At 39.3% G+C, this 13061-nt stretch overlaps 1 protein-coding gene and 1 non-coding gene across 2 annotated transcripts in view; one reads left to right on the top strand and one right to left on the bottom strand.

Annotated features, from left to right (window-relative positions):
- MBNL3 (muscleblind like splicing regulator 3) overlaps window positions 1-13061 on the bottom strand; it is a 120162-nt gene that overhangs the window by 48174 nt on the left and 58927 nt on the right. The gene's annotated exons all lie outside the window — the stretch shown is intronic.
- LOC137217728 (U6 spliceosomal RNA) lies at window positions 1351-1457 on the top strand. The gene has a single exon (XR_010940230.1). It is a non-coding gene; the product is annotated as a U6 spliceosomal RNA (small nuclear RNA).

Raw genomic sequence — 13061 nt, 5'->3', positions numbered from 1 at the left:
CGTACCACAAAAAAAAAAAAAAAAAACACACATAAATTTAAGAAACCAAAGACTGATTACACAGTGGAGGAAATACAGAAAAAAAATGAAAAGATTATTTAGAGATAATGAGGAAAGAACAGATGGCCAGATGGCTAAAATTCCTCTGGAATATATACCCCTGTAGGTCAACAATCAAGCGGCCAGCTGAGACAGAGGAAAACAAGGCAAACCTGGGGACTTTACAATCAGAAACCTAATCTGTAAGGGCAAAAACAGCAGTGAGTAAATGATGTTCTATGAATAAAGTCATGTTCCTAGAAGAACTAATTGCTATTTCCAGATGCACAGAAGTACCTTGTATCCACGTTTCACAAAAACGTGAAGTAAAGAAAAAAACAATATTTATAATGACTTCATATAGCTATGTGACATGAGAGAATTATTATATGGTCAAGTAAGATCAGACATCTATTTCCATAACATGTAAAGAGCTTCTTCCACACAAAAGAGTTGACATATAGTAGACAGTTCTCAAACTTCAGATATTCAGATCTCTTGTACTAAATGGGGTTCCTGTGACAAAGGGTCCATCTTAATGGTACCAAATTTTGGTTGAAGAATACATCCCTGGCCATATCACAAGTCCTTTCTTACCAGGTAGCCAATTGCAACCTTGGCTGCAAGGGGGAGAGAGAAATGATCTTGAGCTATGCTTCCATAAAACAACGTTTTAAATTCATTGGATTAGATTCCAAATTCTTTTACAAAACTGTATTTGACCCATAACAAGGCTGAGCTGCTAGTGCAACATTTTCAGTTAATCTGTGACAGGTACCTCCCTAGCTGGCCAGGACTTTGTACTAATGAGTATATCTATAACAGCATCAGACATCAAAGAGTTTCATGCAGTGAAGATATACGTGATCCACAGCCCGTTACAATCCCCGACTCTGGCTAGCTAACTCAGCAATGCAGGGTGTGAAGAAAAGGATGGACGAGGGAGTAGAGACAGCTCAGTGTTCTGACTCTTGGTGATTAAACAAAGCTTAGTATCACTAAGTTAGATAACATGGTCTAAAAATAAAAACACCCTGCCTCTCTTCCTCCTTCTTTTCAAAATTAATAGCCCAAATGACTGTCAGAGAACTAAATATGAAACTTTAATTAAAGTCTTCATCTAAACACAGTGTCATGAAACAATAAATGAGGGAGAGATTAGGAAAGGGAAAGTTGACTTTTTGCCCCTTTTGAAATAACAGAAAGTGAAGGAGAAACACAAAACGTTGAAAACAGGGCATCCCAATGTCATGTGGGACAGTCTGACGTGATAAGCACTGGATGCTTTTGGTTTAGTAAAACAATAGCCCAGTGCTTGCTTCGACAGCACATATTCTAAAATTGGAAAGATACAGAGAAGACTAGCATGGCTCCCGCACACGGATGACACGAAAATTCGTGACGCGTTCCATATTTTTGAGCAGTATGTTTCTTCTCTTAGAATTAAACGAATGCTGCAAAGATCAAAAACAAACAAAACACAATAAGCCCAAATGATGTTTTCTCCATCTCCTTCTTCACCACAGGAAAAAAGACTGAAATGATTGGAAGAACACTGGAGTTCTCAGGATCTTTTGATAACTGCTTATGTGACGTTGGACAAGGGACTCTCCCTCACTGGATCTCCAGTTTCCTATCTGTAAATGGTGACAATCTGAAATGAATGTTCTACATTCAAAGTTTTTGATTTGCTAGGTTTGTGAAGCGCTGTTATGGGTATGAGTGCTTTCTTAACTATTTAAATTATCCAACCCATCTAGTTAGTTGAGGTTAGTCCCAAGACCAGCCACTCCATGCATTTCAGAGTTTTCTCATTACCACACCCAAAGTTTAAAAAAGAGAAGAAAGTAAAAGAAACATTAGGACTTTCCTGGTGGCACAGTGGTTAAGAATCCACCTGCCAATGCAGGGGACACAGGTTCAAGCCCTGGTCTGGGAAGATCCCATATGCTGTGAAGCAAATAAGCCCGTGCGCCACAACTACTTAGCTTGCGCTCTAGAGCCCGTGAGCCACAACTACTGAAGCCCGTGCTCCGCAACAAGAGAAGCCACAGCAATGAGAAGACCACGCATCGCAACCAAGAGTAGCCCCCGCTCGCCGCAACTAGGGAAAGTCCGCACACAGCAACAAAGACCCAATGCAGCCCAAAATTAAATAAATAAATAAATAAATTAAAAAGATTTTAAAAAAGAAACAATAATACTCCACTGTATTTCTGAGCATCAAAAGACAGGAGATGCATGTGCAAGACTAAGAAAGTTCTTTTTAAAACATTTAACTTTGAAATAATTTTAGACTTACAGAGAAATTACAAAAATAGTACAGAACGCCCCTGGAGACCCTTAACTCAGATTCTGTAATGTCTATAACTTACATACCATACATAGCACAGTTATAAAAACCAGGAAATTATCTTTACTACAATACCATTAAATAAACTAGAGACCTTATTTGAATTTCACCAATTTTTCCCCTAATGTCCTTTCTCTGCTCCAGTATCCAATCCAGGATCCCATATTGCATTTACTTGTCATGTTTATTTAGTCTCCTCCAATCTGTGACAGTTTCTCAGTCTTTCCTCATCTCTTGGTCCATTTTCTCCTCCCTCCCTTTCTTGACTGACAGTTAGTAGAGAAGTGTGTTACCCATCACTTCTAAGATGGACACTTCCACATTTTGACAGCTTGGATATTGGGATGATCCTTACCATCAATGGTATGTTGAGGAGATGTTGAATAAATGAAGAAGATATTTATCGATTTTCACAAGAGGAAAACTTTACAGCACAGAAACCCAGCAGACACCATCTTTATCAGGTGATTAAGGTTAACATGAGAGAGAAGATACATCAACATCAAGTACCCTCGAATATGACGCACATCATTTCTATGGTTTTCTTGCCAAAAATGCATGACCTCAGTCAAATCATGAGAATGCATTTGACAAACCCAAACTGAGAGGCATTCTACAAAATAACTGACCAGTACTCATCCAAAGTGTCAGGGTCATGAAAGACAAGGAAAGGCTGAGGAACTGTCACAGATTGGAGGAGACTAAATAAACATGACAAGTAAATGCAATGTGGGGTCCTGGAGCAGAGAAAGGACATTAGAGGGAAAATTGGTGAAATTCAAATAAGGTCTCTAGTTTACTTAATGGTATTGAACTAGAGTTATTTCCTGGTTTTGATAACTGTGCTATGTATGGTATGTAAGTTGTTGACATTACAGGAAGCTGGGTGAAGGGTATGCAGGAACTCCTTGTACTATTTTTGCAACTTTTCTGTAAGCCTAAAATTATTTCAAAATAAAAAGTTTAACAAGTGAGGCTGAGCTATCAATATGTATTTCATTGGGTACTGACTGTAATTCCATTTTTCTTTCAAAAGAGATTTTTGAAATGTCCAAAATAGCATTGACTTTTACCGGTCAAAGATACATCCTTTTTAAGGTCAATAATAGAAGATAGAGATCCTTAAGTAAAATGTTATTTTCCTTGAGTCTCAGGATGACAGGTGCTGTCTATGTATCTTTATAATACAGGCAGACCCCTCTGATCAAGCTCATAAATGATTCTAAATCTTGCATAATTCAGCAACCCTTGGGATTATGTTGCTAGGAGTCTTCTGCTCCCAGTAAGTTTTCCCTTAGCAAGCAGGGATGAGGTAAATATTCACTAAAAAATAATCAAATTTTAAACTGGTGAAAACTGCTGTGACTAGTGATACTAGTACAGAATATACTGGTAACTCAGGACAAATTGACCTACAAGGATAGATTCACACCCATACGTCTATAAAACCAGTTTCACTTGCCAAAATATTATTATGCTTGCGATCATATGTGATGTTTGAAGACATAGTATGGGGCTGTTTTGTGTTTTCCTCACCCAGTCCTCTGACCATGCCTGCTGCTAAGGCCCTTGCCAGGAGATTTTTGTCACAAAACTACCCAAGGTGGTGAGTGCAGTGGGCAGATGTGATGGGTGTTGATCTTTCATAATTAAATAATGACAGCATATATATCGTCCCTAGATAACAAGTGGCAGGTATCACAGTGCTTCAAGTATGGAGAAGAAGGTTTAAGACACATGAAATTGCTGAAGCAGAATACATGAAGACAATATTGGCTACGAAAACAATCACAGATTCTAGTATTTTCAGTATTTTCAGGAATGATCTTTTGTTAAAGTCAAGGGACAGTCGCTAAAAATACCAACCTAGATCAATTGCAAACTGTAATATCAAGAAATTGGCACAGAATGGGTGAAGCAATACTTTGGAGAGAAATTCTGAAATAAATTGTGCCAAGCCGACTAGGCAATTGAGTCAAAAAACAGCTGCATATCAACATGACACAAGACTCTTTTACGTAGCTGGAAATTAATCTATGGGCTGTGCTATCTAGATCTCTATCTGAAGATGGTGCAAACTTCATCCCTGAACACTCAACATTCATGGAGTGATGGGCACAGCACTTCAGCACAATGCACAATTAGCCATCAAGCTTGCCCTCCTTATTTTCATAACATTCCCTCATTATAAGGTGAGTATAGGATATTGTTAACTATTGTGCCTATTACGAAGGCAAAGAACCATCACCATCTGGTAGAGTACCTAGCGCTAATGGAATCCTTATAAAAACAACAAAAACAAAAGCAGCTGCCCAAAACTCATCAAGTGATTGCTTGTTATTTAACCACTCATGGAAGAAGAAACAGTGCACAGATACATCTCAAAAGTGTTTCAAGCACAGAAACTCAAAGTGGGTAGCAAATGCTGCAATAACCATCGAGGTATGTTATTTTGTTATTTGTGTATTATAGATATGATAGTAGTACAACCCACGTAGGTCAACTATTGTCAACTTGGTATAGTTTTCATGCTTATCATGGATAAGGAATAATATAAGAGAACTACAAAGCTTTTATGCAGACGTGGAACTGTGATGCATGTGCTATCTAAATGACTAATTAATTGTTTGAAAGGTACTGTATGTTTCAAATACTAAGATTTTCATTAAAATTTGAGGATGTAAGGATTATGTAAATCATCTTTATCTTGTGCGACTGGTCATCAAGATTTTAACATACGAAAAATTATTTTAAAAACACTGGATATACTGAGTAGACAGTGTATTTAAATAATTAAGTGGCTTATTACTATTCATTGGCCATTATCTATTTAGTCTCTGAATTAAACATTTTCCAAGCTTTAAAGTGGTAGTGCAGTATGCATTTTGTTAACAATCATGTTCCATATTACTTTTTCAAAATGTTTCCATTATGGCATTCTTTTGCCTTTAAATGGGAGAACTGATCTGAAGTATATCAATGATTAGTAATATCACACATCTCTTTCCGCCAGACACCTGAAAAGACAGAATTTACAAAGCCTGCAAGGAACTCTATATCTAAGAGTAAGCCATAAAAACAGTGATACTTAGCTTGAAGAACTAACATCACACTCATGGCAACTGGATGTGGGCATGTCCATTTGAAACATTAATGTGTAGTTTTAGATAATAAAACCCTAACTAAATAGAACTGTTTTGAAGAACTCCTAAAATAAGCATCTTAGTTAATAGTAAGAAGATAACTTTTCATTTAATTCACTTTTTTTTGGGGGGGGCATGTTATGCGGCTTGCAGGATCTTCCCCAACCAGGGACTAAACCCGGGGCCATGGAGTCAAAGCGCCGATTCCTAACCACTGGACTGCCAGGGAAGTCCTTAATTCACTTTTATAGTGATACATGGCTTTTCATTTATGTTATCTCATTGGAATCTCCACAATATTCATGGAAGTAAGGTAGAGAAGAATTACCCATGCATTACAGATAAAGCAACTCAAGCTCTGTCAGATTAAGTAGCTAAAGTCAAAAACAGTAGTGGGGCCGGGACTCCTGAAACAAGATCTGTAAAGTGACTAGTGCAGTGCTGGACACTCTATATGAACTGGCTAAAAGACATCTCCTTTTTTCCCCCTTAAACTAGTCCAGTGCTCTTTTCCATTTAAGGCACTGCACAGTCCTTGATTTAAGTAATACACAGAAGATTTAAATAATACATAAAATAATTGTAGATGAAACCTGAATGAAAATGAAATAAAGAAAACAGAATAAGCCCTTTAGTTATAATATCTGCTACAAAAAAGAGCAATTCAGACATTTTCAATGTTAGGAATTGCCATTATCTTTATAACTAGTTCCCATTCTTGAACTGGAATGGTCTGCAACAAAAACTAGCAACCATGAAATAAGCAAAAGTAACTACTTAAGTAGGATATCACGATAACATGTTTTCTGAATAAATGATCACAGGAAGGAATACATCTCTATTAGCCAAAGCAGCCATAAATAAAAATGTGAATGAGGTAAAATTGGTCATGATGAGGATAAAACAATATCAAGAAATTGAGGCTTGGTTGGGCAAGATGGTGGAAGAGTAAGACGCGGAGATCACCTTCTTCCCCACAGATACACCAGAAATACATCTACACGTGGAACAACTCCTACAGAACACCTACTGAGCACTGGCAGAAGACCTCAGACCTGCCAAAAGGCAAGAAACTCCCCACGTACCTGGGTAGGGCAACAGAAAAAATAATAAACAGAGACAAAAGGATAGGGAAGGGACCTGCACCAGTGGGAGGGAGCTGTGAAGGAGGAAAGGTTTCCACACACCAGGAGGCCCCTTCGCAGGCGGAGACTGCGGGTGACGAAGGGGGAAAGCTTTGGAGCCGCGGAGGAGAGCACAGTAACAGGGGTGCAGAGGGCAAAGCAGAGAGATTCCCGCACAGAGGATCGGTGCCAACCGGCACTCACCAGCCCGAGATGCTTGTCTGCTCACCCGCCGGGGCGGGCGGGGCCGGGAGCTGAGGCTTGGGCTTTGGTCGGAGCACCGGGAGAGGACTGGGGCTGGCGGCTTGAACACAGCCTGAAGGGGGTTAGTGCACCATGCCTAGCCGGGAGGGAGTCCGGGAAAAAGTCTGGACCTGCCGAAGAGGCAAGAGACTTTTTCTTCCCACTTCGTTTCCTGGTGCGCGAGGCGAGGGGATTAAGAGCGCCGCTTAAAGGAGCTCCAGAGACGGGTGTGAGCCACGGCTAAAAGCGCGGACCCCAGAGACGGGCATGGGACGCTAAGGCTGCTGCTGCCGCCACCAAGAAGCCTGTGTGCGAGCACAGGTCACCATCCACACCTCCCCTCCCGGGAGCCTGTGCAGCCCGCCACTGCCAGGGTCCCGGGACCCAGGGACAACTTCCCCGGGAGAACACACGGCGCGCCTCAGGCTGGTACAACATCACGCTGGCCTCTGCCGCCGCAGGCTCGCCCCGCACTCCGTACCCCTCCCTCCCCCCGGCCTGAGTGAGCCAGAGCCCCCGAATCAGCGGCTCCTTTAACCCCGTCCTGTCCGAGCGAAGAACAGACACCCTCCAGCGACCTACACGCAGAGGCGGGGCCAAATCCAAAGCTGAGCCCCTGGGAGCTGTGAGAAGAAAGAAGAGAAAGGGAAATCTCTCCCAGCAGCCTCAGGAGCAGCGGATTAACTCTCCACAATCAACGTGATGTGCCCTTCATCTGTGGAATACATGAATAGACAACAAATCATCCCAAATTGAGGAGGTGAACTTTGAAAGCAAGATTTATGACTTTTCCCCCTTTTCCTCTTTTTGTGAGTGTGTATGTGTATGCTTCTGTGTGAGATTTTGTCTGTATAGCTTTGCTTCCACCATTTGTCCGAGGGTTCTATTCATCCGGTTTTTTTAAAAATTTTTTTCTTGATAATTACCTTTTATTTTAATAACTTTATTTTACTTTATATTCGTTCTTTCTTTCCTTCCTTCCCTCCTTTAGACAACGAATCATCCCAAATTGAGAAGGTGAACTTTGAGAGCTAGATTTATGATTTTTTCCCCTTTTCCTCTTTCTGTGAGTGTGTATGTATATGCTTCTGTGTGAGATTTTGTCTGTATAGCTTTGCTTCCACCATTTGTCCTAGGGTTCTATCCATCCGTTTTTTTGTTTGTTTGTTTTTCTCTTAATAATTATTTTTTTATTTTAATAACTTTATTATAGTTTATCATACTTTATTTTACCTTATCTTCTTTCTTTTTTCCTTCCTTCCTCCCTCCCTCCCTCCCTCCTTTCTTTCTTTCTTTCTACTTCTACTAATTCTTTCTTTCTACTTTTTCTCCCTTTTATTCTGAGCCATGTGGATGAAAGAATCTTAGTGCTGCAGCCAGGAGTCAGTGCTGTGCCTCTGAGGCGGGAGAGCCAACTTCAGGACACTGGTCCACAAGAGACCTCCCAGCTCCACATAATATCAAACGGCAAAAATCTCCCAGAGATCTCCATCTCAACACCAGCACTCAGCTTCACTCAACGACCAGCAAGCTACAGTGTTGGACATCCTATGCCAAACAACTAGCAAGACAGGAACACAACCCCACCCATTAGCAGAGAGGCTGCCTAAAATCATAATAAGTCCACAGGCACCCCAAAACACAGCAACAGACGTGGACCTGCCCACCAGACAGACAAGATCATGCGTCATCCACCAGAACACAGGCACTAGTCCCCTCCACCAGGAAGCCTACACAACCCACTGAACCAACCTTAGCCACTGGGGACAGACACCAAAAAACAACGGGAACTACGAACCTACAGCCTGCAAAAAGGATACCCCAAACACAGTAAGATAAGCAAAATGAGAAGACAGAAAAACACACAGTAGATGAAGGAGCAAGATAAAAACCCATCAGACCTAACAAATGAAGAGGAAATAGGCAGTCCACCTGAAAAAGAATTCAGAATAATGATAGTAAAGATGATCCAAAATCTTGAAAACAGAATAGACAAAATGCAAGAAACATTTAACAAGGACCTAGAAGAACTAAAGATGAAACAAGCAACAATGAACAGCACAATAAATGAAATTAAAAATACTCTAGATGGGATCAAGAGCAGAATAACTGAGGCAGAAGAACGGATAAGTGACCTGGAAAATAAAATAGTAGAAATAACTACTGCAGAGCAGAATAAAGAAAAAAGAATGAAAAGAACTGAGGACAGTCGCAGAGACCTCTGGGACAACATTAAAGGCACCAACATTCGAATTATAGGGGTTCCAGAAGAAGAAGAGAAAAAGAAAGGGACTGAGAAAATATTTGAAGAGATTATAGTTGAAAACTTCCGTAATATGGGAAAGAAATAGTTAATCAAGTCTAGGAAGCACAGAGAGTCCCTTACAGGATAAATCCAAGGAGAAATACGCCAAGACACATATTAATCAAACTGTCAAAAATTAAATACAAAGAAAACATATTAAAAGCAGCAAGGGAAAAACAACAAATAACACACAAGGGAATCCCCATAAGGATAACAGCTGATCTTTCAGCAGAAACTCTGCAAGCCAGAAGGGAGTGGCAGGACATATTTAAAGTAATGAAGGAGAAAAACCTGCAACCAAGATTACTCTATCCAGCATGGATCTCATTCAGATTTGATGGAGAAATTAAAACCTTTACAGACAAGCAAAAGCTGAGAGAGTTCAGCACCACCAAACCAGCTCTACAACAACTGCTAAAGGAACTTCTCTAGGCAAGAAACACAAGAGAAGGAAAAGACCTACAATAATGAACCCAAAACAATTAAGAAAATGGGAATAGGAACATACATATCGATAATTACCTTAAATGTAGATGGACTAAATGCTCCCACCAAAAGACACAGATTGGCTGAATGGATACAAAAACAAGACCCATATATTTGCAGTCTACAAGAGACCCACTTCAGACCTAGAGACACAAAGTGAGGGGATGGAAAAAGATATTCCATGCAAATGGAAACCAAAAGAAAGCTGGAGTAGCAATTCTCACATCAGACAAAATAGACTTTAAAATAAAGACTATTAGAAGAGACAAAGAAGGACACTACATAATGATCAAGGGATCGATCCAAGAAGAAGATATAACAATTGTAAATATTTATGCACCCAACATAGGAGCACCTCAATACATCGGGCAAATACTAACAGCCATAAAAGGGGAAATTGACAGAAACACATTCATAGTAGGGGCCTTCAACACCCCACTTTCACCAATGGACAGATCATCCAAAATGAAAATAAATAAGGAAACACAAGCTTTAAATGATACATTAAACAAGATGGACTTAACTGATATTCATAGGACATTCCATCCAAAAACAACAGAATACACATTTTTCTCAAGTGCTCATGGAACATTCTCCAGGATAGATCATATCTTGGGTCACAAATCAAGCCTTGGTAAATTTAAGAAAACTGAAATTGTATCAAGTATCTTTTCCGACCGCAATGCTATGAGACTAGACATCAATTACAGGAAAAGACCTGTAAAAAATACAAACACATGGAGGCTAAACAATACACTACTTAATAACGAAGTGATCACTGAAGAAATCAAAGAGGAAATAAAAAAATTCCTAGAAACAAATGACAATGGAGACACGACGACCCAAAATCTATGGGATGAGCAAAAGCAGTTCTAAAAGGGAAGTTTATAGCAATACAAGCCCACCTTAAGAAACAGGAAACATCTTGAATAAACAACCTAACCTTGCACCTAAAACAATTAGAGAAAGAACAAAAAAACCCCCAAAGTTAGCAGAAGGAAAGAAATCATAAAAATCAGATCAGAAATAAATGGAAAAGAAATGAAGGAAACAGTAGCAAAGATCAATAAAACTAAAAGCTGGTTCTTTGAGAAGAGAAACAAAATAGATAAACCATTTGCCAGACTCATCAAGGAAAAAAGGGAAAAGACTCAAATCAATACAATTAGAAATGAAAAAGGAGAAGTAACAAGTGACACTGCAGAAATACAAAAGATTATGAGAGATTACTACAAGCAACTCTATGCCAATAAAATGGACAACCTGGAAGAAATGGACAAATTCTTAGAAATGCACAACCTGCCAAGACTGAATCAGGAAGAAATAGAAAATATGAACAGACCAATCACAAGCACTGAAATTGAAACTGTGATTAAAAATCTTCCAACAAACAAAAGCCCAGGACCAGATGGCTTCACAGGCGAATTCTCTCAAACATTTAGAGAAGAGCTATCACCTATCCTTCTCAAACTCTTCTACAATATAGCAGAAGGAGGAACACTCCCAAACTCATTCTATGAGGCCACCATCACCCTGATACCAAAACCAGACAAGGATGTCACAAAGAAAGAAAACTACAGGCCAATATCACTGATGAACATAGATGCAAAAATCCTCAACAAAATACTAGCAAACAGAATCCAACAGCACATTAAACGGATCATACACCATGATCAAGTGGGGTTTATTCCAGGAATGCAAGGATTCTTCAATATACACAAATCAATCAACGTGATACACCATATCAACAAACTGAAGGAGAAAAACCATACGATCATCTCAATAGATGCAGAAAAAGCTTTTGACAAAATTCAACACCCATTTATGATAAAAACCCTCCAGAAAGCAGGCATAGAGGGAACTTTCCTCAACATAATAAAGGCCATATATGACAAACCCACAGCCAACATTGTCCTCAATGGTGAAAAACTGAAAGCATTTCCACTAAGATCAGGAACAAGACAAGGTTGCCCACTCTCACCCCTCTTATTCAACATAGTTTTGGAAGTTTTAGCCACATCAATCAGAGAAGAAAAGGAAATAAAAGGAATCCAAATTGGAAAAGAAGAAGTAAAGCTGTCACTGTTTGCAAATGACATGACACTATACATAGAGAATCCTAAAGATGCTACCAAAAAACTACTAGAGCTAATCAATGAATTTGGTAAAGTAGCAGGATACAAAATTAATGCCCAGAAATTTCTGGCATTCCTATACACTAATGATGAAAAATCTGAAAGTGAAATCAAGAAAACACTCCCATTTACCATTGCAACAAAAAGAAAAAAATATCCAGGAATAAACCTACCTAAGGAGACAAAAGACCTGTATGCAGAAAATTATAAGACACTGATGAAAGAAATTAAAGATGATACAAATAGATGGAGAGATATACCATGTTCTTGGATTGGAAGAATCAACATTGTGAAAATGACTCTACTACCCAAAGCAATCTACAGATTCAATGCAATCCCTATCAAACTACCACTGGCACTTTTAACAGAACTAGAACAAAAAATTTCACAATTTGTATGGAAACACAAAAGACCCCGAATAGCCAAAGCAATCCTGAGAATGAAAAACGGAGCTGGAGGAATCAGGCTCCCTGACTTCAGACTATACTACAAAGCTACAGTAATCAGGACAGTATGGTACTGGTGCAGAAACAGAAAGATAGATCAATGGAACAGGATAGAAAGCCCAGAGATAAACCCACGCACATATGGTCACCTTACCTTTGATAAAGGAGGCAGGAATGTACAGTGGAGAAAGGACAGCCTCTTCAATAAGTGGTGCTGGGAAAACTGGACAGGTACATGTAAAATATGAGATTAGATCACTCCCTAACACCATACGCAAAAATAAACTCAAAATGGATTAAAGACCTAAATGTAAGGCCAGAAACTATCAAACTCTTAGAGGAAAACATAGGCAGAACACTCTAAGACATAAATCACAGCAAGATCCTTTTTGACCCACCTCCTAGAGAAATGGAAATAAAAACAAAAATAAACAAATTGGACCTAATGAAACTTCAAAGCTGTTGCACAGCAAAGGAAACCGTAAACAAGATGAAGAGACAACCCTCAGAATGGGAGAAAATATTTGCAAATGAAGCAACTGACAAAGGATTAATCTCCAAAATTTATAAGCAGCTCATGGAGGTTAATAACAAAAAAACAAACAACCCAATCCAAAACTGGGCAGAAGACCTAAATAGACATTTCTCCAAAAAAGATATACAGACTGCCAACAAACACATGAAAGAATTCTCAACATCACTAATCATTAGAGAAATGCAAATCAAGACTACAATGAGATATCATCTCACACCGGTCAGAATGGCCATCATCAAAAAATCTAGAAAC

The sequence above is a fragment of the Pseudorca crassidens genome, chromosome X (assembly GCF_039906515.1).
Source record: "Pseudorca crassidens isolate mPseCra1 chromosome X, mPseCra1.hap1, whole genome shotgun sequence".
In the NCBI taxonomy this organism is placed as follows: Eukaryota; Metazoa; Chordata; class Mammalia; order Artiodactyla; family Delphinidae; genus Pseudorca; species Pseudorca crassidens.
This window is presented reverse-complemented; position numbering and strand designations above follow the sequence as displayed.